Raw genomic sequence first — 15,185 nt, 5'->3', positions numbered from 1 at the left:
AACTGTGTGATCTCCTTTCATTTTACAAGAACACTACAATAATAAGTAATAGTTATAACCAGTGTTGGGGGAAATGCAATTAGTTTTATTGGTAACACTTTACAATACGGGTGCACAAATATGCATTAAATAATGCTTAACTAATGCACAGATAATCATTAATAGTTAATGTATAACTAAACCATTTATTAATGATTACTGCATTAGCAACTAATGAACATTCAATATGATTCAAAGATTAAATAATCGATAAATTGTTATTAGTTAAATGTGTCATAATAAAATAAGTTATTAGATAATTAATACATTAAGTAATGAAGTAAATTAATATGTTAATTACCACATTGGGTTGACGGCATGCCTTTAAACTTCCAATTAATCATTAGCTAATGATTTGCAAAGGTATCATTATGTTATGACTTTACTTGTTGAGGCACAGGACTATTAACTAATTGTTAAGTAATATGTCATTGTGGTTATAGATTTTGAATTAGTTAGTTAGTCATGTGCCTCAACAAGTAAAGTCACACCATAATGATACCCATGCAAATCATTAGCTAATGATTAATTGGAAGTTTAAAGGCATGCCTTCGACCCAATGTAGTAATTAACATATGAATTTACTTAATTACTTAATAAAATAATTTATTAGGTAATTAATACATTATGACACATTTAACAAATAACAATTTATTGATTATTTAGTCTTTGAATCATATCAAATGTTCATTTGTTGCTGATGCAGTAATTGTTAATAAATGGTTTAGTTCTTCATGAGTTATACATTAACATTTGTTAAGCATAAATTAATGCATATTAGTGTCACTGTATTGTAAAGTGTTACCCTTTTATTTTTTCTGAAGTAACAAGTAAAGTTGCGCATTAGTATATAAATTTACACACTAACATTTGCGTTACTTTTTTTCAGAAGTAATGCGAGTTACTTTTCAGTTTAAATAATTTGCATTAAAACATTTTAAAGGGGTGGTTGATTGCAATTTCACTTTTTTAACGTTAGTTAGTGTGTAATGTTGCTGTTTGAGCATAAACAATATCTGCAAAGTTGTAGTGCTGAAAGTTCAATGCAAACAGAGATATCGTCTTTTAAAATTCTGGAAGTTTAATGCCTACAAAAACGGCTGGTAAGGGACTACAACGAACTACTTCCCGGGTCTGATACGTCACTGACCCAGATAAACCCCGCCCTCGGGAAACAAGTAAGGAAGGGGGCGAGGCCATGCTGTGCTGCTTTAGAGAAGAGGAAGAGAAAACTAGGGGTGCATGTAAAAATCTATTCATATATGAATTGCGATTCTGTCTTCTAACGATTCTAATGGATTCACAAGTTTCAAAATTAATGTTCTAAAACTGCGGTTCTTAATACTGTTCCTCGCCTCACCCTGCACTGCATCTCTCTCTTTCTCTCTCTCTCTCAGTCAAATCGTCAGATCAGCTTCAACAAACTGTTCCAATTATACATTTTCACATAGCAATGAGAAGCGTTATACATGGACGCGTGTGCGGTTGCCGTACTGTATTAAAGCTTTAATCAGAATAAAACCGTATATTAAAAGCTAACATAAGCAGTAGCATAATAACAGCGTATCTAAACGTATGAGACAACAAACAAACAAACATACCATTAAGAGCCGTGCTTGCACAGGTTCTGCGCGATCCTCTTCACTAATATCCTCTGCGTCTCAATCGGGCTCAAATTGATAAGCAATATAGACATTTCTATATTGTTATAAATCATTGTTTACAATACAACCGGAGCACATGCCGCTGAGCTGAGGGGCGGGACATTTAGACGCACGCTCTGCGGTTTAGCGAATCACAACACACTGAGCCAGCTAACCAATCAGAGCCCATCACGTATTTCTGAGGGAGGGGTTTCATAAAAACAGGAAATAATCAAGGCGTTTGTCAGAGAAGGGACAGAGCGGTGTGGAATAAAGGTAAATTATATGAAAAATAATGCGTTTTAAAAAAAACGAAGCATGAACACATGTTAGACTGCACCCCATAAACACAATCAAGCCTAGAAAAAAAAAACAGTAAACCACCCCTTTAAAGTACTGAATTAAATTCAGTATTTTAAAGGGGTGGTTTTATTTTAGCTTTGTTTAATGCCTGTGTGCCGAACCATGTTGGCAAAAAATTTAATAAATGAATAAATAAATAATTAAAAAATAACATTACTTGTTTACCTCCATCTTTTGTTTGTTCTGACCCATTGACATCACAAGTGTTGCTGGCACTGTCCAACATAACTGTTCTTTCTTTCACACACCTAGTTGATTGTGTGAATTAGCACCAGAACAGCTACACAACACTGCAAAGCACAGCACTATAGAGTTGGAAGAGAGAGAACAAAATGACACCTGCACCCCGCCACATGCTAAACAACAAAAGCCTGTTTTTAGTTCATGTTCACCACCAAGTAAAACAATTAGCTCGACTGAACTCAACAAACTGGTTGCTGCATTTATTGTTAAGGAGATGCAGCCACTGTCCACTGTTGAGGCACCTACATTTTGTAATATCATCAGCAAAATCCTAGTGACAGGGAAATGGATAGAGGGCATGCTGCCAGATTGCAAAACATTTGCAAGCTTTTTGGACAAGGCATATATGGAAATGGAGATGACCTGAAGAAAACTTCTGATGACCTGGAATATGTCTCTGTCACTGCAGATCTGCAGACTGCTCAGAATTAAAGCTTTTTTGGGGGGAATTACTGTACACTGAATCCATCCTGCTACTCTGCATCACCAAAAAAGCTGTAATCGCCTGCAGACAGTTTCTTGGGAGATGCACGTATGTCATCACTGAGGAGATAAAGCAAATTTACAGCTATTATCTCTTTATGGCTAGATATAATTGCCATGGTCACGGACAATAGAGCCAACTAGAAGTGTGCAATATGACGATTTTTGATCATGGATAATTTAAATGTCTCCACAATCTGCTTTTGAAGAAATATTGTAATATCGTGCTACAGCGCATATTCTATCATATGCAGTTCTGGTGCATCTGTCTGAATATACTGTATAATGTGACATACATTCACATCAAATGATAACTCAGTGGTAGAGTCACAAAAGTACATTATTTGCATTTGCTTTCAGGCCTTGCCGGTTAAACATTTCATTTGTGTACTGTTCTGACATGCGCTTTTTCTGAGCACGTACACCTGAAGCATGTGCTCACTAAAAAGCCTGTTAAACAGGGCCTGATCACTGGACTAAGTTATCTTTTGTGTGCGCTTGAGAGAAAAATGGATGCATGCAGCTCTTAAAGTGTTACTCCACCCCAAAATGAAAATTCTGTCATTAATTATTCACCCTCATGTCGTTCCAAACCAGTAAGACCTATTTAAAGATATTTTTTGAATATCTTAACCTTTTCAGTGGTGAGTTTAAAATATTCCACCAGAGTGAGTTTTTTTTAGGCGACCGTTATTTTAGAACGTTTCCCCTTAATGTTTCCATGGCGACGCGTCATGATTGTCACGTGACACACCGCGGCCACAATAACACTGTATGACAGATGGATCGCTTTTATTTTGTTTTTCCTTTTTTATTCAAAATATTTATAAACTTGCTTACCATATAATCAACTATCTGATATTCCAATTTACAAATATGTGCAAATGAGTGTGTTTTATCATTTAAAAACAGTTCTAAATGATCTTGATAGTGATCTGTGAGATGGGCGCCGCCATGTTTGTTCGCGCTGCAGTTCAGAGAGTCCTGTCAGTCGGATTTACATCACGTAAATTCATAAATTTCTCGCGAAATACATGCAAGTAAGTGGTGGGTGTAATGGGAGAAGAATAGAGTGAACTTTATAGTTACTTACACTATGTGTATTTGATATTAATAAAACACGTCTGGAAATTATATTTGAATGGATTGTTATTGCCGCTTCCATAAACATCTGAGTGTATTTTACGAACTCTAAATGTATTGTTTTACTAGTACTTATGTGTATGTAAATGTCTAAAGCATAAAATAAACATTATGTGGTTAAAAACACTGCATAGGTGCGATAATATGACAAGTGCAGCGGCATCTCAGGGTCAGACAAAGCGCGAAAACGCAGTTTGAATTTGGCAGTTATGCGACGTCACCGAACGTTCTAAATCCCATATGTGGGACCGTACTCCCAGTGGCACGGAAATGAAAATCCCATATGTGGGACCATACCGCTCAAAAGGTTAAGATAAGATATTTTTGATGCATTCTGAGAGCTCTCTGACCCTCCCACAGACAGCAATGGAATTAACATGATCAACGTCCAGAAACGTAGCTGTCAGTCCTGTCTTCCTGTGTCTTGTGTTTCCCCTCCTCTCATGACCATAATTGTTATTCTGTGTTCTTTATTCCTGTGTTCCATGTCTTCTGTAACTCCGGTGTTTCAGCGTCTTGAATAAAGTTTATGGTTTGGAATAGTTCCTGGTCTCCTCGTTTCCCTGGCTCCAGAGGATCGTGACAGAACAGCTGACCTAAACCGTAACCTCTACCATTTCCCCCCATTTTGTTTTCCGCGTTTTGTGAGCCTTTTTGTTGTTCCTGTTTTTTTCCCCCCGCGGCGATGGAGGTCATCGGCGTGGGAGGATGCCACCATCAACTCTCTGTTCTGGATCGGGGCAAATTACCATCGCCCCGTGGACCTCCCAGACACCACAGGACTGAACTGGAGGGAAGGGATCCTCCGGTGTCTGGAGAGAGTCCAGCCCCGATCCCCCGTCCGCGGCCCCCCCTCACCAGCCGCCGTCTGCGGCTCACGCAAGCCAGCCGCCATTCGCAGGGGAATTAACCCAGTACCTGCTTCTCAACAGCGCCCTCCTGTGCCCACTCCTCGACAGCGCTCTCCAGAGCCCGCTTCTCCAGGGCCAGTCCCTCCAGTGCCCGCTTCTCCAGGGCCAGTCCCTCCCATACCCGCGCTTCCTGAGCGCCCTCAGGAGTCCGCGCTTCCAGAGCGCCTCCCAAGAGTCTCCGCTGATCCCGTCCAGCTCCACGCTGCCAGAGCGCCCCCCAGTGCCTGTGCCACGAAGGCGTTCCCAAGAGCTCGCGCTTCCAGAGCGCCCCCCAGTGCCTGCACCACGAAGGCGCTCCCAAGAGGCCGCGCTTCCAGAGTGCCCCCAAGAGTCTCCGCTGGTCCCGTCCAGCTCCGCGCTGCCAGAGCGCCCCCCAGTGCCTGCGCCACAAAGGCGTTCCCAGGAGCCCACACTTCCAGAGTGCCCCCCCAGTGCCTGCGCCACGAAGGCGCCTGCCGTAGGGGCCGAGGCGGGGTCTGGGGCCGCGTTCTCGGAGGCAGACCCGCCAGGGCCTCCTGACTCCCCTGATCCGCCCTGGCCGTCGGACTCCCCTGATCTGCCATGGCCTCCAGAGTCCCCTGATCTGCTATAGCCACCGGACTCCCCTTATCCGCCATGGCCGCCGGACTCCCCTGATCCGCCATGGCTCCCAGAACGGGCGCCGCCCTGGAGGCCGTCAGTCCTGTCTCCTGGTCCCTGGAGGCCTCCAGAGCAAATGTGAAATTGAATTTATACGACAATTTTATAATTTTTTTTTTTATTTTATACAAAAGTTAATATTAAGTGACTTACATTTTAGGAACACTGTTGTCTGATTGTGCTCTATTTCGTCAACGAAAATAGTTCCAAACAAAGTCACAGCTGATCCGCTGCGTATCTCCAAAGCCCCTTTCACACTGCACGTTGGTTCCAGAAAATTGCCGGAGTGCCTTCTGTGTGAACACAAACACATCCCAGGATTGATTCCGGGATCGATCCCGTGTTGGGGACCTAGTAACATTGCCGGGTTCAGTCCCGGGACGAGCGCTGTGTGAACAAAAGCTGGAATGCCGAAAGGGTGTGTCGTAGTGATGATGCACGTTATCGTGTGACTGTTTTACCGGGTGTTTTGAAGGCAGATCAACATTCGCGACAAAAAAATGTGTGCAAACTGTAATGAAGCAGAGGGCAGGGAGCTCCCCACTATCCACGCTGAAGCTGAGATCGTTCGCCAGCTTTAGTGAAACGGCACGCGTCACATTACCCGTCACATCGTAATGTCACGTGTCTTTACGGGATGTGTGTGAACGCACACACAGATTCCGTAAAATCACTGGCAGTGTGAATGAACCAAAATCAAACGATCCCGGGACAAATCATGGAACACATTATCCGTGTATTTTCCGGAATCTCTGTGTGAAAGGGGCTCAAGTAAACACAGCGGTGTTTCGTTTATGAATGAATCTGCATTTTTGAATGAATCGATTGAATGAATGATTCAGTGACAAAGACAGTGACTTGCTGTCACCTACAGGCGGTTTCAGTTTCATTTTATAATTTTCAAGTACAAATTGATTCATTTAAATCGTTTAATACTTCTATATTCAAAACTTTAATGCCACCTCTTGTCAAAAAGTGTGTAATGCCAAATTTGTGCTCTTCTGTGCCGTGCAAAGATGAATTGTTGATGCTGATTTCATTTGACTTCATTCTTCCTTATTGTGTTATTTTAATTGAAATTATTGTTTAATTAAAATTTTTTATAAAAGTTTATAAGTCTAGATGTTTTGGCACAAAAAAAGGGCATACATTTAATAAAGTTAGAGGCATTTACAAAGTTTTTTTTTTTTAACATTTAAGGGGTCAAATATCACCTTGTAATAGGAAATTTAATTTCTGTCATTGATCAGAAGGCGTTCCTAAATGTTTTTTTTTTGTTTGTTTTTTCAAGTAGAAGCACAAGTGCTCCTGAAAAGAAATGTAAGCATAGAGTCCTTAAGAATGTAATGTTGCCTTTTAAATACTAATTGCAAACATTTATGCAAAGTGTAAACTATTAAATATAATCTACAAATCATGCAATACTGTACCACTAAATAATACGAGTTTTGAGGGCTTAGCTAAATTAGAGACAATAATCATTCTGATTTTTTATTAAAACATTCTTTCATTTCACTAGTCAATCTTTTTTTATTATTTATTTATTTTTATTAAACACAAGGGGCCATTAATGATGCTTACATTACAACATGTGCAAATTCACACACAACGTATCTTTAAGGCAAGACACTGTAGGTGAATAGGGTAATTTTTTTTAATAATAGTTATCGCCTTACTTACCTAGTTGATTGATTACATTGATAATTGCAAACATTTTTTGTATTACAAGTTTTCTAAAATGTTAGGTTTAAATATGCAAATGAGGCATTATTTAATGAAATATGCACTAATTTGCATACATTTCTAGTACAAAAATCTAAACACTGGATGAAGTCATTTTCAAAATTCTTGTTTAATTTTTTTGACATATTACAGTCAAAAGTTTTTACAGAGGGAATTTTGGATATCTCATTTTGTCACTCCATAATTCAGAAAATACTAAGAACAGACAGAAAACACTATATTTTGACAATTTTGGGGGAATTAAAATGTTGTATATAATCAAGCAGATTATATATGAACAATTCCCTCTGTAAAAACCTTCAGGATATAGACAGGAATAAAAATGTGAAGTTTGGTGTCTGTAAGTGCTACTGAAGTGGAGATTTATGGCTCAGTGTAGGAGAAAAAACTAATTTTGAGAAAACGGCCTTTAAAAATATGTATTGTAATTGAAATCTATTGACACAAATAGATAAAGTGCTATAAAAGAAACACTTAACAGTGTCTTTTGGATGTTTTCGTTCTACTAGTCTGAAAAAACACTTTATGAAAAACCAAAAAGCCCAAAATCTCAAAATTGACAGGTGCATGAAAAAACAGTGTTTTTGCCTGCAGTGTCTCCCCTTAATTTGGCCAGAATTGGAGATGCCTTAACATCCAAGAAGGTTTAGAGAAACTATGAAATAAGTTTAATGTTATTATACATTATAAAGGGTTTTATAATTAAATACATATGAAAGGTCATCTAAAATTACCATTATTATCCCCCCCACCCTTTCCAAGCTAGAGTCCCCCCCAGTGAATTTTGGCCATTTCCACCACTGGCTACAAATGTAGCCGTTACTCCCGCTCTCAGTAACCACTGAGTATTCTTGTAATGTGCTGAGAAGAGCAATTAATTACACAACATTTTAATATTAACCACTGAGTATCCTCAACATTAACAACAACACTGAAATAAGAGCTCATGCATTTGTACAGTCCTTGGGCGTGACATATATATATATATATATATATATATATATATATATATATATATATATATATATATATATATGTGCTGTCATTCGATTAAAATATTTAATTGCGATTAATCACATGATTGGCATGAGTTAACTCAAGATTAATCGCACATGTTTATTTGTCCTAAATGTTTTTAATACCCTAATCAACATGGGCATGGACAAATATGGATGCTTTATGCAAATGTATGTTTATTATTATTGAAACCATAGTCAACATAGAGCATGAAGACATGTTTCATAGGTCATAGATGTTTTTCAAAGAACTTGTTCATGTCTATTAGACACATGAAAAAATAAATACCAGATTCCCATTACTTCTCTTTCTTTGCACTTTAATTTCACCTTTAAATTAACTGCTAATTCAAGAGATTCAAAATTTGATCATTTTCCTGAATAAATAAATGACAAAGAAAATATTTTTGTCTCATTTGTTTGATTGGGATCTCTTTGTCTACTTTCAGGACTTATATGAAATCTGATGATGTTTTGGGTCATATTTATGCAAAAATATAGAAAATTCTAAAGGGTCCACAAACTTTCAAACAGCACTGTATATATATACACACACACACACACATACATACATATATATACATACATACATACAGTGGGGCAAAAAAGTATTTAGTCAGCCACCAATTGTGCAAGTTCCCACTTAAAAACATGAGAGAGGCCTGAAAGTTTCATCATAGGTATACCTCAACTATGAGAGACAAAATGAGAAAAAAAAATCCAGAAAATCACATTGTAGGATTTTTAAAGAATTAATTGGTAAATTCCTCGGTAAAATAAGTATTTGGTCACCTACAAACAAGCAAGATTTCTGGCTCTCACAGACCTGTAACTTCTTCTTTAAGAGGCTCCTCTGTCCTCCACTCGTTGCCTCTATTAATGGCATCTGTTTGAACTTGTTATCAGTATAAAAGACACCTGTCCACAACCTCAAACAGTCCAACTCCAAACTCCACCATGGCCAAGACCAAAGAGCTGTCAAAGGACACCAGAAACAAAATTGTAGACCTGCACCAGGCTGGGAAGACTGAATCTGCAATAGGTAAGCAGCTTGGTGTAAAGAAATCAACTGTGGGAGCAATTATTAGAAAATGGAAGGCTACCATCAGTAACACACTGCGCCGCCAGGGACTCAAATCCTGCAGTGCCAGACGTGTCCCCCTGCTTAAGCCAGTACATGTCCGGGCCCATCTGAAGTTTGCTAGAGAGCATTTGGATGACCCAGAAGAGGATTGGGAGAATGTCATATGGTCAGATGAAACCTAAATAGAACTTTTTGGTAAAAACTCAACTTGTCATGTTTGGAGGAGAAAGAATGCTGAGTTGCATCCAAAGAACACCATACCTACTGTGAAGCATGGGGGTGGAAACATCATGCTTTGGGGCTGTTTTTCTGCAAAGGGACCAGGACGACTGATCCGTGTAAACGAAAGAATGAATGGGGCCATGTATCGTGAGATTTTGAGTGAAAACCTCCTTCCATCAGCAAGGGCATTGAAGATGAAACGTGGCTGGGTCTTTCAGCATGACAATGATCCCAAACACACCCCCCGGGCAACGAAGGAGTGGCTTCGTAAGAAGCATTTCAAGGTCCTGGAGTGGCCTAGCCAGTCTCCAGATCTCAACCCCATCGAAAATCTTTGGAGGGAGTTGAAAGTCCGTGTTGCCCAGCGACAGCCCCAAAACATTACTGCTCTAGAGGAGATGTGCATGGAGGAATGGGCCAAAATACCAGCAACAGTGTGTGAAAACCTTGTGAAGACTTACAGAAAACGTTTGACCTCTGTCATTGCCAACAAAGGGTATATAACAAAGTATTGAGATGAAATTTTGTTATTGACCAAATACTTATTTTCCACCATAACTTGCAAATAAATTCTTTAAAAATCCTACAATGTGATTTTCTGGATTTTTTTTTTCTCATTTTGTCTCTCATAGTTGACGTATACCTATGATGAAAATTACAGGCCTCTCTCATCTTTTTAAGTGGGAGAACTTGCACAATTGGTGGCTGACTAAATACTTTTTTGCCCCACTGTATATATATCCAGCGGGAATCAAGGCTTTGTCCGGACAGCATTCTTGTAATGTGCGGAGAAGAGCAATTAATTACACAACGTTTTAATATGAAGAGCTTTGGATTTCGATTGCGATAACAAATATTCTCACTCACAGAATCAGACACTGACTGCTGCATTTATATAGCATATTTCCTGTTATGAATTATGATACTGCTTGGTTCGTTGGGTCGGATTGCTTTTTCACCACGAGCGAACCGCTCCAGAGTCTGTTTGCAATCGACCTTCAAGGAGGTCTCGGTATGCTTCTTTGGTCCGCTTTTGGTGCGCACCCGAGTGCGATTGCTGTATTCACATCTACAAACGAACTACACCAAGAGGGACAACGAACTCTAGTGTGATTCAACCAAAGTAAATGAGGCAGGTGTGAAAGCACCCTCACTTGACTTTTGTGCTGCAGTGAAGTGCTTTGCATATAAGTCCATGGTGGGGCCAAATAACCCAGTAGAGAAGACAGCGGAATTGAGGAAGGTGAAGGCTGTGAAAGGTGGCATTATAGCACCACCAAGCTGGCCATGGTCCTGCTGACTGCCTGTGCAACAGCCTTAGCAGAGTCAGGTTGGTTGCTGTGCACAGCTCCTTGAAAACATCAATATCAGTGCCGGACTCGTAAAATCCAAAGAGGAGTTTGGCTTGAAGCACTTCAAGCACCGCCATTGTGTAAAACAATGAGCCACCCTGGCCAGCCACTGAATAAGCCCAGATCGTCGCAGTTAGCAATCACCAAATAGCCCACATTTATGCTACTTCACCAAGTGATAGTTTCAGTCCACTGATAAATAATGTTTTGGTGTAAAATTTTGTGTAATTGATGGCATTTAACTCCGTAACCTGGAAACTCACATTTCGCCCACATTTTTTTTCTTCATATAACCTCCGTATTATGCCTGCAGTAACATAGTGTTTACTTTATGCAACAGCTACAATTCTACTGTTCCATAAGCGTCACCATCTGGCAAAGAGTGAATTTGTATAATTATTACAACCTGGTCTCATAAAAATGCGTACTTCTGCGCACTTTTTGTGCGACACCGTTTTACGTACCTTGCTGCACGTTCTGCCGCAGTTTCAAATAGAAATGTCCACTGAGTGGCGCTAAAACAGAGGTTCAATATGTGAACCTGGGCACATTTTTATTAGGTAGATATTGGTACGTATTGCTGTTTTTTTATTACGTTGCTTCAGATACGTATTGCGGCAGTTCAGAATTCAAATATCCGGGGACTGTCGCTAAAGGTTAATGCTCTATAGTGTTGGAAATATGCCCTACACCAAATCCAGCCCTAAACCTACCCGACAGTGTTAACAAATGCAAAACTGATATAAAAATGTATCAGCTGATGCAACTGTGCCATTTGAACTTCCTTTTACGCAGATTTTAACTGCTTTGTCGAACCGTAGTTACACGGGATTCGAACCGGTTCTTCTTGTCTCCTAAGTCCGTCTCCGTGAGCTACCGAACAAACTTGTCATGTATGAAAACCCATAGATATGAAGCTGGATTTGTGCGATGCTAACGTTAAAAAGCATCAGTTTTCAAATCTCCCAGCATATTAATATTGTTTTGAAGTCATAGCACGATATTCTTCAAGTAATTGTGCGAAAATTACGCTTTATTAATCGCAACTCTGTAAATTTGTGTGAAAGTGTTCATTTATTTTGGAAACTGCAGTGATATGTACTTATTGGTACGTATTTCATGTCATGCTAAAAAGTGCACCCAGGTACGTAAATGCCATGAGACCAGGTAGAATTATTACTATTCACATTTTATGCAGAACAGTGTTGCAAATATTGACTGGCATATCAACCAGGGAAAATGCAAAATTTTACATAAATAATCATCAGGAACCTAAAATCTGTGGTACAGGGGCCTCTGGTTATTTTAAGGTACTCTTAAGGTGATCTTGGGTGATTAATTGACTTAATTAATTGGTGATTAGTTTCCAGTCACTGTGGGGGAAGTGAGGCAGAAAAATATTTACCGTTGCATTACCTCCTATGGGCTGACGGCTGAATTACCAGTAAATTGCATTTGCCTACAGTATATTTTGAAGTTGACTATTTATGAGATTTAAGTGATTGGTACACTGAACTCTCTTTGTTGAGGGGGTTAATATTTGTGTTTTTTGTTTCTAGTATTCCCTCTTCATTTTGAGTTCAGTTTGAGGACTGAGCACTGAGATTTGGTAACTGTGGTTTACTGTTGTGCACTTTCACTAAAGTTGCATTTGGTTGTCTTGACTGGTAACCATATGTATGGTTTCCTTATTTAAAGGGGCAGACCATTTCATGTGTTTTTAATTTTTTGTGTGTTCTTTTATTATTTAAAAAAAAAAATTGATTAGATATTTCACTGGATTATATTAACTATTGTTTGTTTTATTTTGTTTTTGTTATCTGTGTGGCATTGCTCTCCTCTTTTTGTTATTGTGGTTTGTTTTTGTGTACAGGGCCGGGCCTGCATAGACACTTAGCCTCCTTTGGTGTAGGTGATCCAGGGCTTAGTTCACACTGCAGGTCTTAATGCTCAGATCGGATTTTTTGCTGAAATCCGTTTTTTTTGCGCTGTTGTTCACATTGTCATTTAAATGCAACTGCCATCAGTCTCATGTGTGAACCGTGTACGGCCCAGAAGTGACTTGCACGCGCAGAAGAAGACGTGACGTCAGACGCAGCGCACTGTTTGCAGAAATAAAAATGGATGCTGCTCGTGTTAGCGCGTGTTTAGCCATTTTTAAGTTAATGTGCAATCGGAGCCTAAATAACAACGTGATAAGAAGAAGAATATTAAGAAGAAGGAGAGCACGATTTCCTCCAGCACAGAATTGTGATGTCTGTCGCATTTCAATGACGTAAAAATCACATGAAATGCGCTACGCCGTTCAGACAGAAGTCGCATTGCAAAACATCGGATATGTATCCGATTTAGGACCACATATGAAAGTGACCTGGGCCTGATTTGAAAAAATCGGATTTGTGCTGTTCAGACTGTCATAAGAAAATCAGATATGGGTCACATTTGGGCAAAAAGTCGGATTTGGGCCACTTTAGCCTGCAGTATGAACCTAGTCCAGGTGGTGTGGCACAGGCTGAAAGTGAAAGTGACGTGACGTGTGGCTGGTGACCCATACTCGGAATTTGTGCTCTGCATTTAACCCATCCAAAGTGCACACACACACACACCGTGAACACACACCCGAAGCAGTGGGCAGCCATTTATGCTGCGGCGCCCGGGGAGCAGTTGGAGGTTCGGTGCCTTGCCCAGAGCGAGAGCGCTGGAGAGAGCGCTGTGTAGTGTGCATGCATGCTGTGAGGTTTCTTTTTGTTTTCTTACAGGTGGCAGGTGGTGCATGAGATCAGGACTGACCCTTCTTGCAATCTTGAGGACAGATTTCCTGCTTCTATGGATTTTATTAATGTTTTAAATTGGTGTTTTAATCTTTGATGATCCATGCTAGCAAAATAAAATTGTGATATTTTGATACATTGAGTCATTGCAATTTTTTTTAATAGAGTATTGTGGATTTGTGGAGTGCTCCTAGCTCCTGCCAGCAAAGACAGGTTGTGTGTAGCGGCATTTACTGCAAACAAGCATTTAAAAAAAAAAAAAAAAAAAAATTTCAAAAGCAACAAGCAAAAATAAAACCTAGACCATTCAGACAGCACCATCTACAGACATATGTAAATAAACGGAGAGCCCCATTGCACCTTCAGTAACATCAGACATCCTCAAATAGTGGTCCACAGTCTGGTTCCAGATTTACAATTTCTATTGTTTAAAATGAGCAGCATAATAATACGTAATAATAATCTTATGGCACCATTTTCTCTAATATTTTTATTTAGAGCCAAATGCAAAGCTCTACGAGCGCCGCAGATGACACGGACATAGTGAGGCTGTAATAGTACAAATAACATTAAATACGCCTTTTTGCTTCCAACTTTTTTCTTTTTTTTTTTTGTTAAGTGCTTCCAACTGTTTTTCATCTCTTTATTTGCAATGAGACAAAGCAAAACACTGTTAATTAAAACCATTAAAAAGTTCTCTTTTTGGATTAAAGTTCTGTACAGTAAAAAACTAGGTTTGTCCTTGCTGATTCGAGTTGATCTCACTAGATGACAAATTATAAAAAAGATGGAAGTTATTATTTATGATCTCTGAAAATATGATTTCATCTTTAAATCTAATTAAAAATATTTTTATCATGGTTCTATAACTATGGGCTTTTAAGTGCGAGGTGCCATGCTCAATGGTAATGAAGTCTACTGCTGTTACTGAATATTTGCAATAATACCCTTTCTTAATGTGTTTAATAAAAATAACTTGATTTAACAATTATAAAACTGTCCACAGATCACGCCACGTCTAGTTCCAAAGTTCATCCAATGTCATTGCAGTCTTACATTAAAATAAATAAACTAATATGGACAAACAATTTTTGAGATTAAGGGCCAGGGTAACCTAACCTGGAACTGATAGCTTAGATTGGCCCTCAAGCCAGCTCTGTTAACCAAAAATATTATTGTATTAAAAAGTACAATAAAAATGTAGCTTTCTGTATTATACCTTACTCTATAGCTATCTATTAATAAAAAACTCGGTTTCACTTTATTTTGATGGTCCCTTTAACACATTCTATTGACTATAAGTAATGTTGCACCTACATTTCTACTGACTCTCATTAGAGTGTTAGTAGTGTATTAGTTGACTGGTAGGGTTAGGGTTAGAATAAGTTGATACGTTCTTGCAAAGTTACTTATAGTCAGTAGAATATATGTTGGCAGACCAACACAATAAGGAGATGACATGTAGTTGCAACTTTACTTAGTGTCAACAGAATGTTCAAAAGGGACCATCAACATAAAGTGTTACCAAAAACT

Source organism: Onychostoma macrolepis, chromosome 22 (genome assembly GCF_012432095.1).
Source record: "Onychostoma macrolepis isolate SWU-2019 chromosome 22, ASM1243209v1, whole genome shotgun sequence".
Taxonomy (NCBI): Eukaryota; Metazoa; Chordata; class Actinopteri; order Cypriniformes; family Cyprinidae; genus Onychostoma; species Onychostoma macrolepis.
This window is presented reverse-complemented; position numbering follows the sequence as displayed.